The 12,031-nt window shown below is 41.4% G+C and overlaps 1 long non-coding RNA gene across 1 annotated transcript; it reads right to left on the bottom strand.

Annotated features, from left to right (window-relative positions):
• Positions 1-4,179: 4,179 nt before the first annotated feature.
• On the bottom strand, positions 4,180-11,026 carry LOC122242070. The gene is made up of 3 exons (XR_006222242.1): positions 10,907-11,026; positions 8,781-8,872; positions 4,180-4,333 (listed from the first exon to the last, which is right to left on the bottom strand). It is a non-coding gene; the product is annotated as an uncharacterized LOC122242070 (long non-coding RNA).
• Between the last annotated feature and the right edge of the window lie 1,005 nt (positions 11,027-12,031).

The raw sequence follows: 12,031 nt of genomic DNA, 5'->3' as shown, positions 1-12,031 counted from the left end.
GAAGTATAAAACTGGTGCAGACTGATCGAAATACTATCAGGGCACACTTGACATTGGAGGGAGGGCTGTGGCAAAGAAGAGAAGGTTACCAGCACATAGACATAAGAGGGAGGATTTTAAGAGAAGGCCCACCAAGCAAAGGCCAGGGCGTGTCAAATTTCCTACGATGCTTGGAAAATCTTGAGCAACGTGAGAATGGTTTGAGAAGAAGGCATACCGATGCTTACAAGCATGGACGGTAGAATAAATAAAACCTGGATTCAAATTCCAGCTTTGTGACCTAGGATCGGTTGGCATTGAGCAAGTTAATTTCTTTGATCCTAGCTTTCCTCGTCTATAACATGAGGAAACAGTAATGTTCATGCTTAGGTAGAGATCCAATAGGATAAAATGGGTCAGTACTTAGAACAGTGCCTCACACACAGTGGAGGGCTTCACAAATTGGAGCTCTGGAGGTTTTGTGTCTTTTACGTCTTTTGCCTAATGCTTTAAGGAGGACTGTGTCAGTGCTCGGAGAATCTCCAGACCCTCTCAGATAAGTATTTGACAGGTCGCGTGCCCTCTCTGGCTTCCTTGGACTTTCCATGGCCAGAACTTGTGGCTATTCCTCACAGAACTTGCTTCCGGCTGCTGGACCCACATGTCTAGTAGGTGCAGAGAAGAGGAAGAGCACCACTGGGGTGGCAGCTAATCAACGACTGGCCTGTGCAGAAGTGCTGGCTGTGGAGTAGCAGCAAACCTAGATCTAAGAGGGGGGGGGGAATGGACGATACGTGGGGCCAGACGTTGTGAGGAGCACTGAGGAAGTGCGATTGGGGGGCAATGCAGAGGTTAGGAGATTCCACTGCTGGGATGTTCTTTCTGTCTAATGGAAAGTAATTGGTGCCTTAGGCCAAATCCGTTCCCCCATCTTAACACCATTAAAACATCATTTGCTGAGAGCACTGAGCTGTGTAAACTTGATGTTCTCTCTGAAGGGCCAGTTTCCTTGGTTCAGAGCAGGCAGTGGGCTGGCTGTTCCGAGGTGAGGATTTGGACAAATGCCCACCACAGCCAGAACTACATAGCTCTAACGCATGGGTGCTTCGGACAATACGCCAGCCCGGCTGCTCTCAGCACCTTTTCTGTCTTTTCTCCACGGGGCTCCAGTGCCCATCAGTTTAACTTAATTCTGCTGTTAGTTCATCATGCCATAATCAGCCTCATCCCCAGAAACTCCACCAATCCATTGGAGACCCAAAGCACTGTTGCTTTCGAGAAAATCCCTGCGCATCCAGGATAAATACCAGTATGAGTTAAATTTGTAACTTCGGCCATTCTCACCACCATAACTACAACAAAGAGGGCTGTTGTCATATTGCAGATATCTGTGCCTACATGTGTTGCTGGCTGATGTGAAAATCCCAAATCCAACCAACACTTCCAGTCCCTGGATGGGGACTTTTCTTAAAAAAAAAAAAAAAAATGGGGATATTATGCTAAGCAAAATAAGTCGATCAGAGAAAGACAAATATCATATGATTTCATTCACCTGTGGAATTTAAGAAACACAACAGATGAACATAGGGGAAGGGAAGGAAAAAGAAGATAAAAATGGAGAGGGAGACAAACCATAAGAGCCTCTTCAATATAGAGAACAAACTGAGGGTTGCTGGAGGGGAGGTGAGTGGAGGGATGGGTTAAAGGGTGATGGGCACTAAGGAGGGCACTTGTTGGGATGAGCACTGGGTGTCATATGTAAGTGACGAATCACTGGGTTCTACTCCTGAAACCAATCCTACACTGTATGTTAACTAACTTGAACTGAGATAAATAAGTTTTTTAAATGGGAATTTCTTTAAAGGTTAGCAAGCAGGAAGGACTTGTTAAATTTAACTAATTAGATTAATTTTCAAGTTTCCACACACCATCGCAGACACAAATATCATAGATGAATCAGCATGAGGGCCTATGCTCTATATTTGACAGTACAGTATCTCGAAATAAAACAGATGTTCTCTGTTTTTTAAACAAACTATCACTTGATTTTTAGAGAATCGGAAGAGGACATTTTGGTTGGGGTAAAAAAATATGTTTTCTTTGGCTAAGCCTGGATCATTTTTAATTAAATAAGCATATTTGTACATTCTGTAAATGAAACCATAAAATATATCGACCAGCAAGCCAGATTCCCCCCCTGTGCTTGGAAAGTGGACATTTGACTGGTACCAGTTAGCCTTGAACCATCAATTTCACTGCTCCCATCATATCCCTGGGATATGGGAGCTCCCAGGGATGTGGGGCTCCCATCATATCCCTGCTGTGTTATAGCAAAAGGAACAAGTAAGGCCACCAAAAGTACCACATTCAGAGGAAGCATGGATTTTTTAACAGTGACTATATTTAAGGCCGTTACAGCTTATTCATTTTGTCAAGGCCAATACCCTATTCTTGAACCACTGGGTATAAGAGACATGGGAAACCAGAACCATTTCTAGGAAATAATCATAGCTCATAGATGGAGTCCAGGGAACCTGATTTATCATCTTTGTTTAGCCGGGGTTTCCTGAGGGACTTCCTGTGTCCTTTTTGGTTTTACAGACATTAATTAACTATGTGATCGACTCTAATTTCTGAGCCTGGGTGAGAGAAGGACAGGGTCTACAAATATAGCCACATATACAGCCGAGTTCACCTGTTGCGTTCGTCAAATGGAGAACTTAGTTCTACGGAAATACAGTATGTTACTAAGCCCCATGCCCAGTGGGGCAGGAATGTCTACATGAATCTTGCACTCATCTTGAGGAAACCAGAGAGCTCCTGTTCTCCTGCCACAGTGCTAAAGATGTGGGGATATTTGAAGACTGGAGAGAGCTCTGACATCATATGAAGCGGTATGTTGCCTTCACGTTTCGAAGCCTAGTTAGGATCTGCATTATCGATCTCCTCCCTGCTCCTGGATCAGTATTGTAAGCGTACAATCATACTCTAAAGAGGAGTTGGCAAACTCTAGCCCGTGAACTGATGCCGGCCCATTCACCTCTTTTGGTCAATAAAGATTTTTTGAAACTCATCCATGCTCATTCATTTATGTATTGGCTGTGTTCACTTTCATGCGCAACAGGAGAGTTCAACAGTTCCAACTGAGACCAAGTGACCCACACAGCCTAAAATATACGGTGCTTTAACAGAAAAAGTTTGCCTACATCTGCTCTAACATATGTCATTAAAGGAAAAGAAAAAAACTTAAATCTTTTACAGCACTAGGTCAAGAGAAAATGTATCAACACATTGAGAAATAGTAATACACATGTATTATTTAGAAATTTAAGGCAACGAGAAAATACAACCAAAAGAATTCAAAGTGGCTGCCTCTTGGGTGGGATCAGTGCACTACTGGGTTGTTTTTTTGGTTTTTTTTTAAGTTAAGTTTATTAATACTATTAAATTTTTCAAAATAAGAATGTAACTACTTTGATAAACAAACAAACATGTAATACCAGGAACAACCACAATACCCTTCCTTTACCCCACCTTTCTCCGTCGTCATCACTCCCTTTCTCTCCTTTCATGCCACAATTTCTTGAGTTAAATAAAATCTGTCTTCTGCCCCCTCAGTCTAAGGAAACTGTTCTTGTCAATAGTATGGACATCCTCCGTGTTGCCAAATCTAATGAACGTCTTCTCCATCGTCTTATATGATTCTCAGCAGCACCCAACACAGTCCATTCTTCCTTCTGTCTTGAAATACTCTACATTTAGCCTCCTAATTTTCCTCTCCCTCAGAAGCTGTCCCTTCCCACTGTTCTATGCAGGCTCTTCTGTGCCACCTCAACCTTTTTGAATCAACTTGTCTCAGGGTTTAGCCAGCACCCTATTACCCTATCAATACTCTCCCCCAAGAGGTCTTATCCAATCCCAAGAATCCAGTCCAAATCTTTCCTTTCACCACTTCCTTGACATTCTGCCAGGCTTTGCAATACTTGTTTGAAATTTATTATGACTAAAACCAGAGCCCCTGATAATTTCCTACAGTCCTCACCCCAGGCCTCCTTCCACCCTGCTTTGCTTCATTTATTAAACTGTACTCCCTGGTAGCTCAAACCCCAAATTCAGGAGTGATTCTTGATTCTTTATTTTTTTCACGACCTCCTCGAATCAATTACTAAATTCTAACCATTTTACCTTCAAAATGTATCTGCAGTCTGTTCACTTCTCTCCAAGACCACAGCCAGCATCTTAGTTCCACCAACCATCATGTCTTACCTGGTCCACCGCAATGGTTCCTAAGTGCTCTGTCAGCCTCTGTGCCTGCCCCACCACTGCTCATTCACCACACGGTGGCCAGAAAGATCTGTTTAAAATAAACCAGTTCATCTTTAACACACAGTCCAATCGATGACTTCCAACTGCTCACACAAGAAACTCCAAACCCTTTATCACAGTCTACAAGGCCCTGTGGGATCCACTCCTGCTTCCCGCTCCCCCTTCACCTCAACCTTCTTCTCACCCCTGGTGCTCTGGTCTCCAGTTCTGTGAACACTTCAAACCTCGCTCTGCCTCCAAGATTTGTACTCGTCCTTCCTGGAATGCTTTTTCCCCAACGCTACACAAGGTGGCTCCTCCTTCTGGCCCCAAGCAGGAATGTACTCTGACTGAGACTAATGGGGTAGAGCGGGGACTGTGTAGCAAATCAATCCAAAGCTTAGGGGCTTACAACAGCAATGCACTGTTTTTCATAACTTTGTGGGTCAGGATTTCAGGCAGGTCCCAGTTGGGTGGTTTTTCTGCTCCATGTGATGTTAACTGGAGCCACCTCCTCAGCCTCGTTCAGCCGGCTGCACTGAGAGATGCAAGAGAACTTCACTCCCACGTCAATCCCAGGTCATCCCTGCAGTGTGGTCTGGGGCAAGGCATGTTTGCTCAGAAGAGCAAACATTGATTAAATGAGGCCAGGGAAGTTACTAACCCCACATGACTTGCACCTAACACAGGGAACTAGAAAAAAGTCAATTAAGTGGATTAAAATAATATCTTTTTCCAAATAAATATGTATGTTCATGCACATACTAATAAATACATTTCTGAATGAATAAATATGTCAGATTTAGAGACAGGTAAATTGCCTGTTCTTGCACCATTATTAACCAGCTCCAGTTGCCCTTTCTCTATAGCATCTCTGTCTCCCTCTTGGAAAGAGAGGTGATTAAAAATGGTTATGCAAGGGTAGAGATGCCAGGCACCTTAGAGACTCTATCAGTGGGCACATCTCCAACTTCTGCCAAATGTTCCCATCAAATGTTCAGACTATCTCTGTATATTAGCTCATGGCGCCTTTCTACCTGGAAATTGGCCTCGGTCCCAGTTGTCCACCTGGTGATGTTCAACACTTACCTCTAGATATGTGTTCTGATTTCATGTTCCCCTAGCACTAAGCACTGCCATCATAACTATTCCATACTTTAGAACTCATTCCATACTTTGTTCACTGAGGATCAGATTCCTTCTTTTATTTTAATCAACTGCACAGACCCTGACGTTGAGTGAATGCCTACAATTCTGACTTTTCTTTTGGGACACTCCAATACTGCATGTCGGACTCCCTATCACTGCTGGACCCATCACCTGCCACGTGCTCCTATCCCTTCATGGCTCCATTCTGTCATTCAGTGGGGCTGCCTCTCATATTCTGACGCTGGTTCTTCTCCCCAGTACCTGCCCCGTGCCAGTGGATGAATCTAGATCCAAGCCTTTTCTTAGTGTGTCCCATCGTGATGTAATGAACCTAATCAAAACTGGCCAAATTCTGACAATTAGTAGGTTTGCAGCATATTCTCCAGTATTTTTTCCAATATGGTGGTACTGACTACTTGGTCGCTTTGAATTTGTTGGATTGCCTGTGACCTCTGGTCTGATTTTTCAAACTTAGCCACCTATTGTCTAAACGTCACAGTGATCTGGGGGAAGGTGAAGTAAGCAGGGGGATGGGAATTGAAGATGCCAAAATAAGGTTTTAGAGAAGAGCAGAGTATACTACTCATAACCATGGGAGCAACCCAGGTATCATCAAGACCAAAAATGGTGCAGAAGGTCAACCAAGCTACCCAAACAAGAAGACAAATAAGACAGTCAAATCCAGAAGAGGCAAAGATGAACTTAAAATCTGGCAGAAATACATGGCAGGTCCATCATCAAAGGCCTTGGCCTATTTATAGTACAATGCTTTTGATCTATTCAGTCTGGAGATACATTTAGCAGTATCATTACTAATACCAATGAATTTCCTCTGACTTTATGCAAAGAGATAATATGGTATTAAAAAAGGAACGTGAGCTTTATAAGCAGACAAACTTGTGTAAGATCCTTATTGCTGCTTACAGGTTAAGATTCTCTATAATGTTAGATGGTGATTACCACGTTGTAAGGACTCCATAAATGGCAGTGACCATTAGGCAATACATTCTAATCTGCCTGAGGGAGAGATGAGTCTCATTTGGCTTATGTCCCCAGTGTGTGTCAAAATACTTAGCACATGGTAGGTGTTCAACACATGTTGAATGAAAGAGATACTTGAAAGAACTTGGCCAAGAAAAGGTGAACTGTACTTTCATTTCAACTCACATCTCTTTCACACAATTTTTCAGGATGGACATTCAGTCCTCTTTACAATTTCTCTCTCTCTTGATATTTAACTTGGGCTTGCTCTGTTCGGGTCTTTGGAAGTGGACACATCCAGTTTGTTCTTGGTTCTTAGAACCTCATTGCAATGTTCATAACCCAAGATTATGTTTATTTTGGGATAACGTGTTTTTCTTGTAAAACCTAGCATTTATTCCATTCACTATATTTTCAGTTGCCTTAGTTATGCTTAATTAAGGACAATGACTCATCAAGATCTGGTCCCTCCTACAATCTATCTTGCTTCCCTTTATTATAGTTGGTCTCCAAAATCAGTTGGTGTTATAGTTCAGTACTTCTCAAACTTGTGTCAGAATCACTCAGAGATGTGGGGGAAAACCCAGAATTCAGGGTCCTACTTCCAGAAATTTTCATCCAGGCAGTCTGGATTAGGATCCGATAAGCATTTCTATTAAGTTCCCAGATGTTGATGCTGATGTTGTTGGTCCACGGACTATACTTTGACTAGAAATGCTCTTGCTCTATGATATTATCCAACTTTCCCCCAACACATAAGCATATTTACAGTGCCAAATCTGTGATTTTTCTCTTCTATCTGCCTAGAATATCCTTCCCTGGTCTTTTCTTTCAGGAAATTTCTACTCATCTTTCGGAACCAAATTTAGTATTATCTCCTTGGCAATACTTTCTCTGTTCCATCTTTTATCCCAAAAGAATCAGTCCCTCTTCTTTAGCTTTATCCCTAGTCCCTTTCATCTAAACACAATTGAGCATCTTTCCTCATTGTGTTATAGTTTGCTTTTATGCATCTGTTTTTCCCACTAGATTGTGAGTTCACTGAGGTCAGAGACTCTATTTTGCTAGAGCCACATGTCCCTTTCACCGGCAGAGTTTTGTATACAAAGACATTTATTATGTATTTGTTATTGATTAAATTATCGCTCCTATTTCTTCCTTCCTTAGGTTAAACTGTAATTACATTGCAGCTTCATACCAGAGGTTTTGTTCATTTTTTTCCTTTTAAAAATATTATATACCAGATGGCACCGGAAAGCTTTAGTTTAATTCTCTAGGGGCCTTGGGGGTATTAGGTAACTGCTGTGCACAACAAGGATCACAAGATCACAAGGAGCACTGGCACAGTCTAACAATTACAACCCCCTTTAAAAGCCATTGTTGTCCTCAGAGACTCCAGACAGGCCAGTCATTAGTGACAAAACATCATCAAGACACTTTCGAAATAGAAGGATGTAGCCTGCATGTAATGGAAGGAAATTGGACCAGTGAGACTATTCACCTGACCTACCTGAGCTTCATTTAAGGTCGGAACCAATCAAAGCTTGTAAATTAGCTTGAGATTCATGGGGAGTTAAAAAAATATGTCTCGGCGGTGGTAAAAACATCTGATTTACTACTTCTGATTCCTTAAGCTATCACATTAAGGAGATCTCAGCGCAGCCCCATAAAGAAAAAGGATGTTTCCCTCAAAGAGTTTCATTTGCTTGGTTTAAATTTCTCATCTAAGCATTGGCATTTCTAGACAGAAGCAAGGAAGGGTTATAGGGAGCTGGGGGGAAATCATGCATATTAGTTTTACATAATCATGTACCCTTACTTTCAAAGGATGAGCCGTAATATCCTGTATCCTGTGCTTCGGTGAGAACGCCTGCCCAAGACTGATGGCAACATATAACAGCAAGGATCCACTGAACTAGATCCCGTCACATAGTTATCCCCCACATCCAGGAAGTTTAGTACCGTTGGCTTAGCCAGCTTCTAGGGTGATTGGCCAACAGATTAGCCAAGTCTATGTTCAACAGGCATCAGTCTCTGGAGGACCAATACCTACTTGAATAGAGACTGTAAAGACAGGAGTTCAATATGAGGGCAAATTGTCTATCAAAGTCAGCCCTACGATGACCATACTTGATTTTGCAAGTTTAATGAAAGCATGGATATTTATATTATACTGTACATTATGATCAAATACAGCTTTACATATTTGCTCAAATTGTTCCAGGTTTGGCAACTGAAACTTCCTTCGGTTGGCTCCTGTGACCCTTTGACATACCTCCCTATAGTTGGAGGTTTTTATTGTTGTTGTCTTAGCCCTTCCTTGCTTGCTGGCACTACAAGATTTTCTAGGCCATGTTGTGTATTACCTGTCTCGGTCCTAGAATCAGCCATTTTCCAAGGAGACCTGGTTCCCTTTATTGGTGAATGGCATTGGTCTTGTTGCTTCGGGTCTTTTCAGCTGACAAGGCAAGAAAGTATATTTGTAAATACCAATCTGCATATACGTGTATTTGTAAATGTTTCTATATGAAAATGTCTCTATCTGCATTAACCTAAACATGAATTCATACTGATGCCTGAAACTCTAATTAATTACTACTTGGATCATTTTGACCTTATTCCCTTGCTTATCTGTAAACTGCCACTCCAACAGTGAGAAACCTGGCTCATACAAGCTGATATTAATTTATTTCGTCAGTTCCAGTATACATGTATAGCAGTTTCGTAATTTTTAGCCCGTACAGACATGGGAAACAACTTCATCAATGAGAGGACAGTGTTTACATACAGTCCACTTTGCCTTTAATCTTAACCGTCTCTACTCGTTTCCAGAGTGACTTAGTTCAGCACATTTTCCCCTCATCGTCTTTATACAGATTCTTCTGTAAACTTTCTGCATTCCATAATTGGTTCCCTCAACCTCCTAAATGATCACCGTTTATTTCATATATCAATGTTCACTCTTTGTGCCATAAAGTTCTATGGATGTTGGCAAAAGCATAGTGGCACGTTATCTACAATTGTAATATGATAAACAGTTTTATTTGCCTAAAAAAATTTCCTTGTGCTTCACATATTCAATTCTTTTCCCACCCAGAACCCTGGCAATTACTGATATGTTTACTTCGTCTTAGTTTTGCTTTTGTTAAAATGTCACATTATTATAACAATATAGTATTTCACTTTTTTTCAGATTGGTTTCTTTAACTTAGTAACACGTTTAACATTACCTATGCATTGTGAGGTTTAGATAGATCATTGCTTTTTATTGTTGAATCGTTTTCCATTGATTTAAATTTTTTTTTAACGTTTATTTATTTTTTTGAGACAGAGAGAGACAGAGCATGAACAGGGGAGGAGCAGAGAGAGAGGAAGACACAGAATCCGAAACAGGCTCCAGGCTCTGAGCTGTCAGCACAGAGCCCGACGCGGGGCTCGAACCCACGGACCGTGAGATCATGACCTGAGCCGAAGTCGGACGCTCAACCGACCGAGCCACCCAGGCGCCCCTGAATCGTTTTCCATTGTAAACATACACCAGAGTTTCTTTATAGATTCACATATTGAAGAACACATTGGTTGCTTCCAGTTTCTAGTCATTATAAAGTTACTATAAACACTGCATGCACATTGCATATGTGTATGAGTTTTCAAATTATCAAATACTTAGGAGGGTGATTTCTGAGTCATACAGTAAGATCGTGTTTAGCATTGTAACAAACTGCTAAACTATCTTCCAAAATGGCTGTACCATCAAAACTGAACGGGAGCTCCTATTCCTCCACATCTTTTCCAGCAATTGGAATTGTCAGTTTTTAATTTAAAAAAATTAGCCAAAAATAATAAGTGCACAGTGGTAAACTTGATACATAAAAGTAGATACGTGCTGTATGGTTAGATTTTTTAAAAATAATGTTCAAAGGTACGTTGAAGTTTCTTTAAATACGAACCCTCCTAAGTGTATATATCTTTGCTTACATAAAGAAACCATCAGCTCCTCGATGCGAGAAGGAGCATTAAAGTTATTTAGTAGAGCTTTGGTTCATGCACCAACATCACTGTCATCACCTGGAAGCTTCTTAGAAATGCAGGATCTTGGGTCTTAACCCAGACCTACTAATCAGGATCTGCATAATAGGACTTCCAAGTAAATTAGGTACAAGAAAGTTTAGGAATCGTTACTCAAGAATCATAATATCACAGATTCATAAAGGTGGAAGGAATCTGCCATTTGGCAGGTGAGGAAACTCTCCAAGAGCTCTGTGCTCGGTGCGTGCTCGTATGTATGCAATACTGTGTCGCTGATCCTCTTGAGTACATATTTTCTCAAGGAAGGTGGTGACAGCTTGCTCAATTACTCAAAAAGAGTAAAAATAAGCTCAGGCTCATTACTCAGTAATACAAAACAATATAAATTTAATCCGAAGTCATGGTGAAAGTCATTGGGAAAATGATACTTACATGAAACAAATTTAGTGCAAGGATAACTTACAAAGCCCATCAGTTGTGTACACGACGCAAGCCGGCAGTCATTCCTCGCTGAGCATTCACTGAGCAGAACTGTGCTGTCACTCACATTAAGGTAAAGCACCTGGTCTCCATCTGGCCCCCAGGAAAGCTAAAAATAATAATAAGACATTTTTTATTTACCAATACCAGCCTTGCAGCTGTGAACTCTTAATCTTACAATAGCACTTAATCACCAGCTCACTAGAACATAAATAACCCCCCGGGCCGGGGATTGATGTAAACATTCTAAAATGTGAGCTCAAACCTGTAGCTGCCCCAGGAGAGTGGGGACAGTTACATCTCCCCCTTCCTCAGCTGGGAACAAGTACCTGCAGAGAGTGCTGCCTTCTCAGCCCCAACTCCATGTCTTGATGAGGTCTGAGGTACAACATCTCAGGACCCGCCCAGCTAGCTAAGGCAGCGATGCCTTCGGGGACACCCAGAATTCATTCGACACTGTGAGTTTCAATCTGGGACGCAACACCTGAGATCCTTGCTACATGGATTTAGTAGAGATCCTACATGGATCCTTGCAACATGACCCCTAAGCCAGCACTTGGGAGCTTATTAGAAATTCAGACTCTCAGGCTGCACCCCAGATCTGCTGAATCAGAATCTGCATTTTCACAAAATACCCATGTGATTTATAGGCACACGAAGTTCCATTGGTAAGGAAGGAAATACAGTAAGGGACAAGTATCCAGGTGAGGGGAAGGAAAAGTTTTTCCTCTGCCCTTCAAGGTCTTCCAGTTGGACTAAGAATTAAATTAAACAGCAGGAAAAATAAAAAATTAAACAGCAGGAGAAAAGTTTTATTGTATGTGCAAGGAGACCCAACAATGAAATTGAAACAGAAAAAAAAAATGACGAAAGCAGGCAGTTTTTATACTTTTCAGATAAAGAGACAATAAACTTGTGAACAATTGACAGGACAAAGAAAACTTGTGTTTGGGAGTTTTAATTAGTAAGCAATTCTAAACAGAATGTGGTCTGTGGTAGTACATTAGCAAAAAGTGACAGAGTTGTTTATATAGCCTCCTTGGTTCTAAATTTCCTGTCTCTGCTAATATGGATGTTTCTTTACCTCCTAGTACAGGGAGGTTGGCTT

Source organism: Panthera tigris, chromosome C2 (assembly GCF_018350195.1).
Source record: "Panthera tigris isolate Pti1 chromosome C2, P.tigris_Pti1_mat1.1, whole genome shotgun sequence".
NCBI classification, from domain to species: Eukaryota; Metazoa; Chordata; class Mammalia; order Carnivora; family Felidae; genus Panthera; species Panthera tigris.
This window is presented reverse-complemented; position numbering and strand designations above follow the sequence as displayed.